At 35.2% G+C, this 17670-nt stretch overlaps 1 long non-coding RNA gene across 1 annotated transcript in view; it reads right to left on the bottom strand.

Annotated features, from left to right (window-relative positions):
• The window catches only part of LOC143679369 (uncharacterized), a 31438-nt gene extending 14028 nt beyond the window's left edge, over nt 1-17410 (bottom strand). The window contains exon 1 of the long non-coding RNA XR_013173691.1: nt 17294-17410. This is a non-coding gene — a long non-coding RNA (uncharacterized LOC143679369). The remainder of the gene's footprint in view (nt 1-17293) is intronic.
• Between the last annotated feature and the right edge of the window lie 260 nt (nt 17411-17670).

The following is a 17670-nucleotide window of genomic DNA, read 5'->3' as shown; positions in this document are numbered from 1 at the left end:
CATTTAGCATATATTACATATTTATATAAACAAAATCTTAAATTCTAACCCAATTGTTATTGTTGTTGATTGAGTTAAATACTTAATAAAAAATGTTAAATTCTTATACAACTCCTTTTATGTCAGTACAAATAGTATAAAGGACAAATTTTCCAGCATGTTAGCCTCTCCTGCAAATTTAGGGCTCAAGACTGTACCATTACTCTTACCAAATTTTCGAACCTCCTACAGATTTCAGATATGCCAGCCCCCCACAATTCTTTGATCCAGTTATTTATATTAAATTCAATATAATGAAATTAGTTCTATCTGTGCATTTGAATATATATGTGAGTATATATGCATATATATATATATATATATATATATATATATATATATATATATATATATACACAGAGAGAGAAAGGATATTACTTATGTCAGCATGTATGTATGTGGGGTGTGTACGTATGGTTTCTCTGGAGAAACCTGATTAATAAAGCAATTAACTGCAAAGTTTTACATGGCCTTATACTATTACTAAAAAAAAATCTTAAAAAGCACATTATGCTTTTATGACTTCCTATTTTAAACAAAAATTTCCTATACTATTTCCAAGTTGCTTTACATTTTTCTCATTGTGTCCTCATAAATAACAATTATTACAAAAAGTCGCATGCACATATAGGATTATTTTATATTTTATGAAGAAATAGTGAACACAGAATTATTAGGTCAAACATTATAAACAATTAAAGGGTATCAATATATATTATGAAATTGCTTTCTGTAAAGTCATACCGTATTTACAATTACATTACAATGATTGAGATCTCTAATCAAGATATCTATCAGCTTTAAATAGCACTGTCAGCTTTAAAAAGAACTAGAAAGTCATATCTAGAACTGGAATGAGTACTGTATCAAACTCATATTCTAATGCAGAAATATATGACATGTTTATCATATTTTTCATTTTCATCCCCCAAAAAACATAGTTTTCAATATATTTAAGATTTATTTTATCATTCATAGAGTAATTGTTCTCTCTATATATTAATTTTATTATTAATTCACTCTAAGATGTGGATAAAGACAGAAAAAATAAAAAGAATGAAAGAAAAAAGACAAATAAAAATGAACAAAAAATAAATGCAAAGTTGTGATTGACAGTCAAGGTCAACTATTTTCTGGAATTTCATGGTTAGACCCATAATATGAATCACTAGTATCATGAGTCTTAGGAAGACTCTAAGCTTCCTCTAAATCAGGAGCTGTTAGGAAATTACCTTATTATATAAACTAGAATACAATAAATTAAGTGAATTCAGATTTCTCTTTCTAGAAAATTCTCTAGTTCTAGAATCGGTGGTGTGCTGAGAGCTAGCTCATTCCAGTCTGCAGAAGCTGATTTTGACATTTTAATTGTTTGCTAACAAGTAGTTAAACATAGCCATTATTGAGAATTAAGCTAAATTAACTTATAATTAAATAAAATATTAATAAATGCTCCAAACTCTTAACTATTTATTTTACTGAACTTTACTATTACTTATACTTTCAAAGTTATTTACATCTATAAAATCCATATGGTGAAAATACCATATAACAACTTGTTATTGCACAGCTCCTGCAAACTATAAATTCAGTGACAACATGAATTGTTGAACTTGCCAATAGTGGATGTGTTCATTCATTCCACAGAAATCAGCAAATGTTACAAATGAAGTCCTTTTATTTTTCCAGAGTGTCAGTTGTTAAACATTTACAGCACACCATTTATATACATACATATATGTATATGTGTGCCCATATACATGCACACACATTTTCTAATAAAATTTATGTAGATTAGACATTCACATACATACACACATATACATGCTGGAAAAGCATATTCAATCAGTTGTTTATTGCTTGGTGGGCATGGGGGGACTAGAATGAGATGTGTGGTTAAAACACATGATAAACAAATAAAACAAGAAGGAGGCCTTGGAAGGGCAGATGATGACAGTATGTTATGAACTAACAAATATAACCAGATCAATATTCTTTGAGTCTGAGATCAAGAGAGAGCAAGAGAGTCTGAGATTAATGCTAATAACTGTCCACTCATCCTACTTGTTTAAATGTCCCCTTACATATTTAAAGACAGCTGGAATGACACATTGACTCCATAATGATTCTGGTATAAAACATTTAACTTCTTTTGTGGATTAAGCTGTTTAAGAACAACATACAGATAATTGCCCAGAATGCTGAGAATGTATTTGTTTCAAAACAATACATATTGTGTAAATATACCTTGATATTTTAAAACAAGAAATTATGCTTGTTTGTGCTATTTTGTTCATGTAATAGTCATCAGAGAATGCTTTACAGTCTGGAAATAAAAGGAAACAAAAATTACAGACAAAGAAGCTGTAACATCGAGCTTTTTAAAATTATTATTACTTTCATCTTTTATGCTTTGCTCTGCTCCTCTTTCTTTCATTTCTCTATGGGCCATGGGGTAAAGTAGCAGCATAGAGCAGAGAGGAGACACCTTCTGTCATTAATGACGGGAGTGAAACCTCGAGAGAGAGGTTGCATCATCTTTTGAAATGGCCATTGAATTTACTCAGTTATTGTGCAGAAGTGTCTGTACTTTACACAGGAAAAAGAAATAATCTGTAATCATTCATGTCACTGGGGAGATATATTCTAGGGCTGCATCTAGTTAGTGTTACAGCTGTCTAGGAAAACAGGAAAAAGGCAATGACTAGAAGAAAAATCTCACATGCAGTGCCGACATTAAAATTTATTTCAAATATAATAGAAACTTTTAATTCACTGTATGCAAAATTACTAAAGAAAATAAGGAATGCTTAGCTTAGAATTTTGGAGAAAAGAAAAATGACTGGGCATTAAATTTGGCCTTGTCTTGTTTTGAGTTTTTAGCTGTTATAGAAATAACAATGTCAATCATGATCAAAATATAAATTATTTCACTACTAAAATTTTACAGAGACATTTCAGCCATAATGAATAAAATTAAATTATATATTTCTCAAACATCTGTGGTATTTCTCATTATATGCGTTAGTGGCCTAAAAGTATTGCTTTCTCTTGAAAGTCAAGTTTATTCTGCAAATCTTCTAAACTAATGAAAATATAATCATCCTTCCATTTATCTGACATGGTTTACCCTCTTAAACTTTATAAATACAAATTTTATCATATAACCTGTGGTCAAAATATATTTCATAACTTTAAGGTAAATTTAACTGAGATAAATTTAAGAAAAGTATACTAAAATAACTGCTGTTCCATTGAAAATTTGACCCAAAGCACATACCTTAGGGACATGGCCTACAAAGAAATAAAACAATTTATGTCATAGAAGTTTATAGGTATGAGAGGTGATTTAGTGGAAAGAGCATCAGATATAAAATAAGATCTAGTTTCCAGCCCTGATTTTGCACTTACCCATGACACAGCTTTAGATGATTAAACACTACTCATTGCCTTATATAATAAGGATAATTAAATTTTTTTCAAATGAATTCAAATCATTTTACGTGTAAAAGTGCTTTATAGAATTCTATGAGTATTTGAGTTATAATCATATATTACCTCTAACACATCATAGAGAGAAATCAAACATATCCTATACCTGACAAAAAAGTGAGTTACTTCTCTTAAATATACTTTCTGTGAACATAAAAATTTAACCCCCTGAATTAATTATTAATATTTTATGAGTTAAATATAAGGCTTCTAAAAGTCCTGGTGAATAAAAGTGATATTGGGATTCATAGCATATTATAAAACTTTAATAAAACAAGGACTTGAAATATTGAACCTATTTCATAGAGATTCTACAAAAGGAATTGCAACCATGTTGCTTAATTATTATTTTCCTGAAATTCAGTGCAAAAGATCCTATATAGTCAAGGCTTAAACGTTTTAAATGTGACACATAATAACGAACAATTTTCTTCACAGTTCTTTGTTCATTCATTGTGATAAGCAAAATTCCACAGATATATCCTCAAGCTTTCTGTCCACTCAAACACTACCACAGGTTCTGTGGCAGAGTCATTTTGCAGATATAATTGAAGCCTTAAGTCATCTAATATTAAGGTAGGTGATTATTTGGGCGGGCCTGACCCAACTAGGTGAGCCCTTCAAAAACAGTTTTCTTTGGCTGGTGGCAGAGGGTGGAGATGTCAGAGAAGAAGATTTGGCATGCAGTCACTAACTTGGGGATCGAGGGTCCAGGTAACAAGAATTGTCAGAAGTCCCTAGGAGCTGAAAGTAGACCCTGGTTGATAGCCAGTTAGAAAATGGGGACCTTAGTCCTACAACCTCATGAAACTGAATTCTGCCAACAACTGAGTGGCTTGAAGCATATTCTTCCCTACAGACTACATAAAAGCCCAAGCTGACTAATACTTTGATTTCAAATTCGTGAAACCCTTAACAGAGACCTATTTAACCCTGTCCAGATTTTTTTTTTTTTTTGCCTATAGGACTATGATATAATAAATGAAATGGTTTTAAGGTGCTAAATTTGCAGTAATTTATAACTCAGCCATAGAAAGCTAATAAATTCATCCAACAAATTGTTTTTGAGTACCAGCAAGATTTAAAGCTCTATACTGAATGATGTGAGCAAGTAAGCATTTATCAAATGTAAAGGTTGCCCTTTTAAAAGAGTATACAAACTAGTTGAGGAGATAAAGCACATAAACAACTATTAAAAAGAGAAAAAAAGTAGATATATGGAGAATAATGCTATGGAGTAAAATATTGTTATGAAGGAAAATTGTATGGGAGAGTTGATGTTTTTAGATTCTGGCAGAGCAGACAGAATCGTATGTGAAGACATGTTTACAAAGATATTCCATGAAGTACTGGATTATCTGAGTTTTAAACTTTAGTAGAAAGTATCTGTTAGTTCTGTATTTTTAACAGTAAATATAATGTCCAACTGTGAAAAATAAAATGGAAGAGCTAAATTGGGATTATGGAGGCACTGAATGAGGATTTAAGTAATGTGGGTATTATTCTTTAGAAATGACAGCACTACTGACAATTTTTATCGTGGAAGTGACCTGATTAGAGGAGTATTTCTGGAAGAATAAAATAGAAGTGTTAAAAACATATTGGAAAGGAAAAAGAGTGTCCGAAGAAAACTAGGTCAAGGTGCTATTTAAATAGCAGGGTAAATGAAATGTGGCCCTAAATGGGTCGTGGCAGTAGGAATAAGTAGACACAGACGATGTTGAGATACATTGCAAGGTTATAGAAGAGCAAAAAAGGAAAGGAAAGGAGAATTTTTTTTTTAGAACACTGTTTTTGAAATCCTAAGTCTAGGCATACAAGCAGAGCTTAGTGCAGTATTAATTCAAAATGTAAACAGATGAGATAAAGTCTGTAGGATAAGGAGCTGTTTAAAAGCAACTGTTGTAACCTTCAGTGGATAGTTTAAACAAACGTGTGTCATATGAATGAAAGTATAGTTTTGAAGTTTTTATATATCAGACCTAAAGTTATATCTACATTTTTACATCTTATAATGTCCAAATGCCAGTAAAAACATCAGAACAAAAACCTTACAAACATGAAGGGGATTTTTTAAAACACCCCACAGTCATCTAAAACTTTACACACTAAGTGCTTTCCAAAATGGAAGCATTTTCAGACTCAGATAGACTGAGAAAATTGATCAGGGACAGACACAACTAAAGAAATAGAAAATGAAAAATTATTTAGACAAAAGGAAAAATAATCCCACCTTGAAACGACAAAATGTAGTAAGGAATGGGGAACAATGGAAACACTAAACGATTGGATGGAAACAAATGAACACTGCCTGTATAGAGCAAGAAAGTTCTATTTGGAAAGTTTTATATGTGTGTAGAATTAATATACATAACAGGAATGGTTCCTAATGTGGATGGAAAATAAATGGATTTTACACATTGTTACAAAAATAACTACATTTAAATATAAAGATCCATAGAGGTTAAAAGTAAAAATATATATATATATACATATATGAGTAAAATATACCATGCATTCACTAAACAAAAAGAAGTTGGCATACCCACAATAATATAAATTGCATTAATCTCAAAAACTCCTTTTAACTTTAAATAGGCATATTTTATAATGATAAAAAAGGCTCCCCCCAAGAGGCTCTATAAACCAGAAATTCAATAGTTCATGCACTTTGTAATGCTTCCTCACTATATACAAGGAAAAAGTACTAGAATTAAAAAGAACAGAAATATTCACCATAATTTCAAATTTTTAAAAAATTTCATTAAGACAGATGAAATTAGGACAACATTGTTAACAAACTTGACTTATCAAGTCATTTCAACCCAAGACTGCAAATTATGCATTCTTTTCAAGAGCACAGGAACATTTTTGAAAATTGACCTTATGCTGGATCATGGAATAAGTCTCAGTACACTGCAAAATAAGTAAAACAATCAGATTTTCTGTTGGGAGATCAACAGTTCCTGCAAAGTAGGCTAACATATATCTGAAAATAATTAACTCTTGAAGCAAGATATTCTTTCACATTCATTATGAGCTACTATTAGTTCATTCACATTTATTCATAGTAGTTCACACCCATGATGAGCTGGGTTTTGCTGACAGAGCTGCAGTGATCTCATGTGAAGCATCTTGTAACTACCTGATCAAAGTCCAAGGTTACAAGATCAAATAATGAAATTAGAACTGTGAAGGAAATTACCAATAAGGACATGTGAAAGAGATGCCAGACAAAAGTGATGGATTCTTTTGCCAGATGTGCTCAAATAACCAATTCCTGAGAAACAGGAATTTCAAAGAGAGGAAAAGTTTATTATTAGGTGTTTAGTAGGATATCAGTGTAACGGTCCCAAAATCTGTCTCTCCAGAATTGTGTCCCCCAACTGCAGCAATTTTGATAGATATATACCATTAAAAGATGCTCAGGTTTTAGGATAATAAGTACAATAGGCCCAGATAATGTAGATAGAGGTGATCTTTTTGAGCATGTGCTGATTGATTACATGCTTTTTCATAGAATATATAATAAGGAAATGGCAGTCTTAATATGATAACAGGTGTGATTTTTAGTATTATAATGAGTAATAGGTGATTTGTAGATTAAAGTCTAAGCTTCTGTGCATGTCAGGCAGGTCCATGATGATCAGATCCAGCCTCAGTTATGAAGATAAATTTAGACTTCAGGCCAGTTAGTTCTAGACTGACCCAGAACCCTTCATTAATAAACAGTAGGAACTGTCTTTAGTGACCATAAACTTTGAAGTCAAAAACTGGATAAATGGGTACAAATGAAGGTTAGTCACAAAGTGAGCCAGTTTGAATTTGTTGTGTACCCCAGAAAAGCCAAGTTCTTTAATCCTCATTCAATATTGCTGGATGGGACCTTTTTGACTGTTTCCATGGAGATGTGACCCATCCAATTATGGGTGGTAATTTTTGATTAGATGGTTTCCATGGAGATGAGTCTCCATGCATTCAAGGTGGGGTTGCTTACTGGAGCCCTTTAAGAGGGATCTATTTTGGAAACAACTTTAACACCCATATATCCAAAAACATTTGGACATGAAGAAGGAAAACTCTCCTGGGGGAGCTTCATGAAAAAAGAAGCCTGGAGAGAAGGTTAGCAGGCACTGCCATGTACCTTCCCAGCTGAGAGAGAAACTCCAAATGTCTTCTGCCTTATTGAGCCAAGATATCTTTCCCTGGATGCCCTAATTTGGACATTTTTATAGTCTTGCCTTAATTTGGACATTTTCATCACCTTAGAACTGTAAACTTGCAACTTAATAAATTGCTTTCTTTTTTTAAATTCCGTTTTAAAAGCCCTTCCAAGGGTGCATGGGTGGTTCAGTGGAAGAATGCTCGCCTTGCATGCAGGGGACCCAGGTTCAGCTCCCAGAGCATACACCCCCTCAAAAACAAACAAACAAAAAGCAAAATCCTTCCATTTCTGGTATATTGCATTCTGGCAGCTTACAAACTAAAACACAAGGTTTTTGCAATCACAGAGGCCCAAGATAAGGACTATACAACCATTAGCAGAGATCAAGGAAATTGGGTTATAATTCAAAGATTTCAAGTACTTCCCTTTGTCTATTCGTATGTCAGAAAGCAAAAAGGAATATCTACATAATAATTCAGCAATCAAAATCATCCCTTAAATCTTAATCTCTTGGTTACAGAAAGAAACCTACATTTTGCAGTGTTTAAAGGAATAGCTCCTAAATATTTGTCAAATGATCAAAGTGAGATGATAATCTAGAATTATAGTAAAGCAGAATGAAGGGCATGGGGAAGGGGCTAAGGTGTGGATAAATCAATCTTGTGACAGAAATGTGTTACTTCTGCCATCACTTGCTTGAACAGAAGGCCTGTTCAGGTGCCACGTCTGGGGATAATCTGTTTCTGGATGAACTTGGAACCCAATTGTTCATAGAAGATGAGATCTACCATTTTGGTTGTGAAACATGCATCTGAGTATCAACACCTTGCAGTTTTATGGCCGTGGTAGAGTGACAAACAGTACCTGGTAAGGAACTATAGGTCTCAAGGGCAAGTGCTCATTAACATCTGTCTAAAAATGATGAGCCTTCACATTTCAAATATTGCAGGGGATCTTTAGATGAGTTTATCTTTTTTGAAAGGCTGCTTTTGTCTTAGGTCATGGAAATTCTAGAATCCCTGAGACCTACAACAATTTTCAGTTTTTGAAGCCCATTTCTAATATTTACCTTTTTTTCTCTGAAGACTGAGGATAAAGGCATTGATATTTTTCAAGTGAAACAGAAAGTTTTATGCAGTCCTTTAATAATAATAGGCCCAATAAAATGTAGTTATCTCTCAAGGAAAAGTTTTACTCTATCCTAAAATAAACAGTTATCAAACATACTAAGACACCCTGTATTTTTATAATCTCTTCAATCTTTGGATAATTGGTGGGTTCTGGAAAGGTTCGTCTTCACATACAGAATTTGAATATGTGATGTAGTAGCCTACTTGACAATTACAATTTTCTGTTTTGTTTTGTTTTGTTTTTGGGGGGTGCATGGTCGGGGAATCTAACCCGGGTCTCCCGCATAAAAGGCTAGCATTCTAATCACTGGACTACCCGTGCACCCAAATTTTCTGTTTTTAAGTAGGGACCATTAATGAAGCAAATTAAATTATGGTTAAATAAGGCAGACAACAAAGTACCTTTTAAGGCACATAAGCAAGAGATGGGTGAAACATGTTCTACAACTAATTGTGATGCTGTGCTTTGAAATTTATTGCTTTTTGTATGCTATTTTTCACAAAAAAAGGGAAAAAAAGCTGATTGTGATGATAAAAAAACATTTAAGCCTTCTAACCTCCTATGTTCTGGGGTAGCTAGAAAGAAAAATCTGAGAGGATCACATTGGTAGCCCAATTAGTTGTAGAACATGTTTCAGAGTTTGACATGGGTTACAATTCCACAACTTTAGGTTTTTACTTGTAGCTGCTCTAAGATGCTGGAGACTAAAAGAGATATCAATTTAATGATTCAGCATTCATATTCATTTATTAAATCCTATCTTCACTGTATAACTAGTTCCACCTCATTAGCTAAGGGTTCACCCATCTCTAGCTTTTATGTATCTCTAAGGCCCCTATATTCTGTATTATGAACCTCTGATTGTAGCTTTATGCTGGTCATAAAAGTGGAATCATACAATATTTATCTTTTTGTGGCTGGCTTATTTCACTCAGCATTATATCCTCAAGTTTTATTTCACTCGGCGTTATGTCCTTAAGGCTTGTGCTGGTTTGAAAGGATGTATGTCCCTAGAAAAGCCATGTTTTAATCTAAATCCCATTTCATAAAGGCAGAATAATCCCTATTCAATATTGTATGTTTGAAACTGTAATCAGATCATGTCCCTTGGAATGCGATTTAATCAAAAATGGCTGTTAAATTGGATTAGGTGATGACATGTCTCCACCCATTTGGGTGGGTCTTGATGAGTTTGTGGAGTCCTATAAAAGAAGAAACATTTTGGAGAATGAGGAGATTCAGAGAGAGCATAGCAGAATAACATAGCCATGAGAAACAGAGTCCATCAGCCAACGACCTTTAGAGATGAAGAAGAAAAACGCCTCCCGGGGAGCTTCTTGAAACTGGAAGCCAGGAAAGAAGCTAGCAGACAACTCCGTGTTCACCATGTGCCCTTCCAGGTGAGAGAGAAGCCCTGACCATGTTCACCATGTGCTCTTCCACTTGAGAGAGAAACCCTGAACTTCATCAGCCTTCTTGAACCAAGGTATCTTTCCCTGGATGCCTTTGGTTGGATATTTCTATACCCTTGTTTTAATTGGGAAATTTTCTTGGCCTTAGAACTGTAAACTTGCAACTTATTAAACTCCCCTTTTAAAGAGCCATTCCATTCCTGGTATATTGCATTCCGGCAGCTAGCAAATTAGAACAAGGCTCATCCATGTTCTCATGTGCTTCAGGAATTCATTTCATCTTACTGCTGCATAATATTCCATTGTTTGTATATACCACATTTTGTTGATCTACTCCTCTGTTGATGGGCATTTGGTTTGTTTACATCTTTTGGCGATTGTGAATAATACTGCTATGAACATCAGTGTGTAAATGTCTGTATCATTCCTTTCAGATCCTCTGGGTATATACCAAGTAGTGCTCTTGCAGGGTCATAAGGCAACTCGATATTTAGTTTCCTAAGGAACCATCAACAGCCTTCATAGTGGCTGTACCTTATACATTCCCATCAGCAGTGCATAAGTGTCCCAGTTTCTCCACATTCTCCCCAACATTTATCATTTCCTGTTTGTTTAATAGCAGCCATTCTTGTAGGTGTGAGGTGGTATCTCCTTGTAGTCTTCATCTGCATTTCCCTTATAGCCAAAGAAAATGAGCATCTCTTCATGTGCTCTAGAGCCATCTATACTTTCTCTGCAGAAAAATTCCTATCCGTATCTTTACCCATTTTATAATTGTGTTGTTTGCTCTCTTGTTGTTGAGTTCTATGATTTCTTTGTATATAAATAGGAAAATCAAACCTTTGTTCAATATATGATTTCCAAATATTTTTTTCCCATTAAGTTGGCTGCCTCTTCACCTTTTTCACAGTCTTTTGAGATGCAGAAGCATTTGATTTGAAGATTTTTCATTTATCTATTTTTTTCTTTTGTTGCTTATGCTTTGGGTGTAAAGTTTAGGAAGCTGCCTCCTATTACTAGGTCTTGAAGATGTTTCCCTACATTTTCTTCCAGAATTTTAATGGTGCTAGTTCTTGTATTTAGGTGTTTGATCTACTTTGAGTTAATTTTTTGTAGAGTATAAGATAGGGGTCCTCATTCATTCTCTTGGTTATTGGTATCTAATTCTTCCATGCCCATTATTGAAAAGACTATTTTGTCCAAGTTCAGAGGATTTCAGGACCTTGTCAAAAATCAGATGACAATAGATTTGGTGGTCTATTTCTGCACTCTCAATTCAATTTCATTGGTCAATGTTTCTGTCTTTGTGCCAGTACCATGCTGTTTTGACCACTGTGGCTTTATAATAAATAAGTTTTAAAGTAAGGGAGTGTTAATCTTCCTACTTTGTTCTTCTTTTGTAGGATGCTTTTTGCTGTTCAGGGTCTCTTTCCCATCGAGATGAGTTTGGTAATGAGCTTTTCCAAGTCTTCAAAGGTTGTTGGAATTTTGATTGGTACTATGTTGAGTCGTAGATCAATTTGGGGAGAACTGACATGTTAACTATATTTAGCTTCCTAGCCATGAGCAGGGAATGTCTTTCCACCTACTTAGATCTCCTTTGACTTCTTTTAGCAATATTATGTAGTTTTCTGTGTACAATTCCTTTATGTCCCTAGTTAAATTCATTCCTAGGTACTCAATTCCTTTAGTTGCTACATTGAATGGATTTTTTTCCTTAATTGACTCCTCAGCTAGCTCATTGCTTGTATATAGAAACGCTACTGACTTTTGCACATCAATTTTACATCCCACTACCTTGCTGAATTTGTTTATTAGCTCAAGTAACTTCGCTGTAGATTTCTCAGGGTCTTCCAAGTATAGTACCATGTCATTTGCAAATAAAGTTTTACTTTTTCCTTTCCACTTTGGATGCCTTTTATTTCTTTGTTCTGCCTGATTGCCCTAGCTAAAACTTCTGGCACAATGTTGAATAATAGTGGTGACAGTGGGCATCCTTGCCTCATTCCTGATTTTAAAAGGGGAAAGCTTTCAGTCTCTCTCCAATAAGTACGATGCTGACTATCAGTTTTTCATATTTTCCCTTTATCATATTGAGGTAGTTACCATTGATTCCTATCTTTTGAGTGTTTTTATTAGAAAAGGATGCTGAATTTTTTCTAATGCTTTTTCAGCACCAATCAATATGATCATGTGATTTTTTTCCTTAAGATTTGTTAATGTGCTGTGTTACATTAATTGATTTTCTTTCATTGAACCTTACGTAAACCCCACTTAGTCATGGTGTATAATTATTTTAATGTGTTGTTGGATTTGATTTCCTAATATTTTCTTGAGAACTTTTGCATATATAGTTATTAGGGAGATTGGCCTGTAGTTTGCCTTTCTTATAGCATCTGTACCAAGTTTGGGTATTAAAATGATATTAGCTTCATAAAATGAGTTAGGTAAAGTTCCTTTTTCCTCATTTTTTTTGGGAAAAGTTTGAGCAGGATTGGTGTTAGTTCTTTTTGGAATGTTTGATGAAATTCCCCTGTGAAGCCATTTGGCCCTGGGCTTTTATTTGTAAGAAGATTATTGATGACTGTTTGAATCTCTTTATTTGTTATCGGTTTGCTGGGATCTTCTTTTTCTTCCTGATTCAGTGTAGCTTTTGTTCGTGTGTTTCCAGGAATTTGTCCATTTCTTCTAAGTTGTCTAGTTTGTTGGCATATACTTGTTCATAGTATCCTCATGATTTCTTTCATTTTCAGGATCTGTGGTAAGGTACTCCTTCTCATTTCTGATTTTGTTAATTTGCATCCTCTATTTTTTTCTTTGTCAGTCTTGCTAGTGGCCCATCAATTTTATTGATTTTCTCACAGAGCCAACTATTGATTCTTTTGCTTGTTCTTTTGTTCTCCTATTCATTTGACTGTGTTTTAATCGTTGTTATTTCTCTTCTTCTATTTGCTTTGGGGTTAGTTTGCTGTTCTTTCTGAAATTCCTCCAGGTGAGCAATTAAATCTTCAGTTTTTGCTCTTACTTGTTTTTAATATAGGAATTTAGGACAATAAATTTCCCCCTCAACACAGCCTTTGCCACATCCCATAAGTTCTGATATATTTGTATTCTCGTTTTCATTTGTCTTCAGATAGCTACTGATTTCTCTAGCAATTTCTTCTTTGACCCATTGGTTGTTTAAGAGTATGTTATTTAATCTCCATATATGTGTGGATGCTCTCATTCTTTGGTAGTTATTGAGATCCAGCTTCATCCCATTGTGATCAGAGGAAGTGATTTGAATAATTTCATTGTTTTAAAATTTATAAAGACATCTTTTGTGCCCCAGCATATGATCTATCCTGGAGAATGTTACGTGAACACTAGAGAAGAACATATATCTTTGTGTTTTTGGGGTGCAATGAACTGCATATAGATATATATTAGATCTAATTCATTTATCAAGTTATTTAACTTCTCTATTTCCTTATCGATCTTCTGTCTAGTTGTCTTATCTATAGAGGAGAGTGGTGTGCTGAAGTCTCCTACCATTATTGTTGAAACATCTATTGCTCCCTTCAGTTTTGCTAATGTCTGTGTATGTACAAAACCTATATATGTTTGTTAGGTCTAATTCATTTATCAAGTTGTTTAACTTCTCTGTTTCCTTGTTGATCTTCTGTCTGGTTGTTCTATCTATAGGGGAGAGTGGTGCATTGATATCTCCTACTATTATTTTCAAAATATCTATCACTCCCTTCAGTTTTACCAATGTCTGTGTCATGTACTTTGGAACTCCCTGATTGAGAGCATAAACATTTATGATTGTTATATCTTCTTGATGAATTGACCCTTTAATTAGTATATAGTGTCCTTCTTTGTCTCTTATGATGTCTTTACATTTAAAGTCTATTTTGTCCAATATCAGTATAGTTTCTCCTGCTTTCTTTTGGTTACAACTTGCATGGAAATTTTTTTTCCATTCTTACACTTTCAATCCACTTGTATCTTTGTGTCTAAGATGTGTTGGGCCTAGATGAGACAGAGGTCACATGCTCACTGTAGAGATATAGCAAAGCTGTCTCTGTGGGAATAGGCACCTGATGTCCTGAAAAGACTAAAGTGTTGCAAAGCTGCTTGTGTCTGGGGCAGAAGGAGGCCTTGGGAAAAGTGTAACTTTTTGACTCATCTGGTCATGAGGAAGCAGGTGGTTCAGCTCATGCTTCCTCCCCCCACCCCATTCTTTAGTTATATTTTTTACTTTCTTAACCTCACAGTCCTATAAAATAAACAATGCTGAACTTCTCAGGATCTCTGAGTCTCCATCCAAACTCAGAGTTCCACCTGGTCCCAGCTTTAACTATATCTTTGTCTCTTGTGTTTCTTTCTCAATTCCCTGTTGCTTCCCTTCAGTCCCAACACTGAGCTGTGCTGGTCTCCACAAAGGTGAGTCTCTTGTAAACAGCATATGTCTGGATTATGTTTCTTAATCCATCCTGTCAGTCTGTATCTTTTAATTGGTAAATTTAGTCTGTTAACATTCAACATTATTACTGAAAAGGTGTTTCTTGTATCCATTATCTCATCTTCTTTATTTTATTTGTCAGATCTATATATTCTTTTTCCTCCTTCTCTTTTATACTTTAAGTTACCCATACTGGTACTCTTCAATTCTGTGCCCTCTTCCAGACCTCCCTCTCCTGTCTTTCTTTTTCAACTGGCAGAACTCCGTTTAGTATTTCTTGTAAGTCCGGTCTGCAATTGACAAATTCTTTCAGGAATTGTTTGACTTTGAAAATGCCCATCTCTCCCTCAGTTTTGAAGGACAGTTTGGCTGGGTACAGAATTCTTGGCTGGAAATCTTTCTCTTTCAGAGTCTTAAATATATCATTCTACTGTCTTCTTGCCTCCATGGTGCTGGTTGAGTAGTCTGAACTTAGTCTTATGTGGTTTCCCTTGATTGTAGTAAATTGTTTTCTCTTGCTGCTTTCAGAATTTTCTCCTTCTCTTCAACATTTGACAGACTGATAAGTATGTGTCTTGGGGAAGGCCTATTTGGATTCATTGTGTTTGGAGTTTGTTGGGCTTCTTAACTTATATATTCATGTCCTTTTTAAGGGTTGGGAAGTTTCCCCCCATTATATCCTCAACTACTATTCCTAGCCCCTTACTCTTCTCTTCTTCTGGGACACCAATGATTCTTATATTTGTGTGCTCTGTTTTGTATATCATTTCCCTGATATCCAACTGAAATTTTTCCATCTTTTTTCTGCTGTTTCCTGTTTTGAGTATTTGAAATCAGATATCCTGCCCTCTATATTGCTTATTCTTTCTTCTGTCTCTTTATTCTGATGTTGTGTGCCTCTAGTATGTATTTTATTTGGTCAGCAGAGTCTTTAATCTCTGTGATATCTGCTATTTTTCTATTTATTCTTGAAAAGTCCTTTCTATGCTCTTCTACTGTCTTCTTGATCTCCTTTATGTCATTCGCCATCCCACTTATTTTACTAAGTAGAGTTCTATAAACATCTTTGATTAGTCGTTCCAATGTTTGCTTCTCTTTTGGTATTTTAATTTGGTCATTAGGCAGGACCATATCTGTTTGCATTGTGATATGCTTAGTGACCTTCTGTTATTTTTGTTGCATGTAAATATCTTGATTGATTTAGTTTGGAGGTTGATTTCTTTCAGTAACCTAAGGCTTTGTATTTGCAGGATAGATGTATAGCAGGGTGCAGAGTACGTGGCAGGGCACAACAGTGCAATGATTCATTTCAGGGCAGGTATAGGCACATTTTGGGAATATTAAACTGATGCTTGTGAATGTGGGCACCCAGCAGCCAGGGAAGATGCAGCTGTGCAGGTGCACCAGTCTGGGGGTGTAACCCTGTATGCAATGGTCTAGGGCAGTAGGCCCTTTGTGAGTGTGCATAACACTGTCACAGTAGGTTGGTGTTATGCTTTCATGGGTTGGAGGAAGATATGATCCAGCTGTGCAGGTCAGCACTTTCTCAGAGCTGGGAAATGTGATAAAGGGCATGTGTATGAGTGGTTATAGGATGGCCATAAACTGAAGTTCCCCATGCTGAAGGATGTGATTAGGGGCTGTATACATGTGCAGAACTAGGAGTGCCATAAACTGATGCACAGAGCTCAGGAGGGGAGTGAGGTGAGGCTGTGTAACACTGGGGTTAGGGGGTGGGTGTAGTCTGGGTATGGAGGATAATGCCCATAGACTTTATGAGCTGGTAATAGACTGCAGAGAACAAGGAGGGGAGATAGTGCTTGGGAGGGGTTCAGGAGTGGTGGCTTGGACTGCATTTGGGTGGGGGTGGAGGGCAGGTATGTGCACTGGGGACTGGTGGCGTGGGGGCACTTGGAGCACAGGGGACTGGAGCCAGTGACAGGGCTTGGGAGTGTGGGGTGTGGGGTGTGGGGTGAGTTGCTGGTCACAGGGTTGTGCTGGTGAGGGTAGCACATTTGAGGAACATAGCCTGGCTTACTTCCTACTCTCTGGCTCCATCTGAGCACTCCCACAGGCTCTGTGCCTCTGCTCCAGGCTCCAGTTTTCAGCCTCTCAGTTCCTTGGCCTCTGCAACCAGGGCCACCCTATGTGGTGCAGAAGGCTTTCCCAGGTCAGTTGCACTCTTGAATCACCATCTCAGTCACTTTCCTGTCCCTTCTCTAATTTTTCAGTGGAGCAGGGCTGATCTCGAGGTACTCTATTCAGCCATCTTCATGGAAGTCTGCTCCCATATTCTTTACTTTAAATTTGTGAAAACAAGGATTACTTATTTGATTCATGAAATTTAGAAGATGTTAATTATGAAAATTGCATACCAGCTTCAAAAGCTTTTAAATATTGCACTGACAATATTTTAACATAGCAAATTAAAATTAAAAAAAAAAATTATGCCAAAATACCTTCTTCTTTGAGCTTTCAAAGTCTTTACTCCCATTCTTGCAATGAGCAAAAGCTGGATAAAATTAATATGATCTTTCTAGAACCCATCAGACAAACGAGGTCACAGAAAAGAATCATCCCTCCAAATCCATACTTGATCTGGCTTACCTGAGTCAGAAGCTAGATGTTATACCTTTTAAGAATATTTCAATTGTAATCTTGATCAATGAAGTGTACTTTTCCTCCACTCCTACTACGTTCTCAGAGGGAGGATCTGAGAAATTTCCTCATATAGCTTTAACAAGAAGAAATGAAGAGTAGTTGCTTTGAAATTCTATTAGATAAATTCTCAAGAAAATACTTATTTTTGAAGGGAAAAGACTTCACCAAATGGGAATTCTAAAATATATATCTTAGCTGAGTTAAGGGAATGCAGTTTCCTCAATGGAAAACATTACAGTCTTCCCATCTCACTGAAGTTTGGGCAGGGCACAGGAAATAGGCTGAGGACATTGTAGTCAAAAGGTATTGAGAAGTTGGGAGGT

This window comes from Tamandua tetradactyla, chromosome 4 (assembly GCF_023851605.1).
Source record: "Tamandua tetradactyla isolate mTamTet1 chromosome 4, mTamTet1.pri, whole genome shotgun sequence".
NCBI lineage: Eukaryota > Metazoa > Chordata > Mammalia > Pilosa > Myrmecophagidae > Tamandua > Tamandua tetradactyla.
This window is presented reverse-complemented; position numbering and strand designations above follow the sequence as displayed.